Genomic DNA, 990 nt, shown 5'->3' with positions numbered 1-990 from the left:
CTCCATCACTCCTTTGACCACAAACTGTCATGACCCCATTTGACAGATGAGAAGACTGAGTCTCAGGAAGGTTGGGTAACATGCAAAGCTTCTTACCCAGTGAACAGAGAGAAAGATCAAACCTAGGTCTGCATGTTACCAACGCTGCGCCCTTAACCATCCCAGAGCATCCCAGGCGGGCGGGGGCCGCTGAAGTCTGGGCGCCAGGCCAAGACCCAGCTGGGGACCCAGGGTGTGACTGGAGTTGGTGGCAGGGCAGTGCCCTTCTGGAGATTGCATGAGCAGGAAGTATGTTGCCCTCATCCCACGGGGAATGTGAAAGACGCCCGTATCACACAGGTTCTATTTTAGGATCGCTCCGAGACCAGCCAGCACCTCTCCTCCCTGACTCAGGTGAGCGGGGACACAGGGGCCAGACCACCGTGAGCAGGGTGGGTGGCTGTTGCTGGGTGAAGTGAGGATGGGTGCCAACCGGAAGTCTGCTGGGGAGATGTGGTTGAGAGAAAAGCTCTTGACTACAGTCGTCATGTGTCAACCTGACCAAAGATGGAACAATCTGAGCATCAAAAAGACACACAGCAGATATGTGAATAATGACATCAATGTGTTCATAATGACACTTTCAAAATGCCTTAGCCACCTTTGGAGGATGCAAAAGAATCACCATATTATTTCAAAAGCTGGTAAATAAAGGAAAACATTCAAGCATTTCCTAAGTGAACTGTTCTCAGACAACCAAGTTAAGAATGACAACAAGCCGAAACTGGTTTGGCTCAGTGGATAGAGCGTCGGCCTGCGTACTGAAGGGTCCCGGGTTCGATTCCGGTCGAGGGCATGTGCCTTGGTTGCGGGCACATCCCCAGTGGGAGATGTGCAGGAGGCAGCTGATTGATGTTTCTCTTTCATCGATGTTTCTGACTCTCTATCTCTCTCCCTTCCTCTCTGTAAAAAATCAATAAAAAAATATTTGGAAAAAAAAAAGAATGCCAA

At 49.9% G+C, this 990-nt stretch overlaps 1 protein-coding gene across 1 annotated transcript in view; it reads right to left on the bottom strand.

Annotated features, from left to right (window-relative positions):
• LOC102756786 (HRAS-like suppressor 3) overlaps nt 1–990 on the bottom strand; it is a 9,426-nt gene that overhangs the window by 7,582 nt on the left and 854 nt on the right. The window lies entirely within an intron of this gene.

This window comes from Myotis davidii, unplaced genomic scaffold, assembly GCF_000327345.1.
Source record: "Myotis davidii unplaced genomic scaffold, ASM32734v1 scaffold425, whole genome shotgun sequence".
Taxonomy (NCBI): domain Eukaryota; kingdom Metazoa; phylum Chordata; class Mammalia; order Chiroptera; family Vespertilionidae; genus Myotis; species Myotis davidii.
This window is presented reverse-complemented; position numbering and strand designations above follow the sequence as displayed.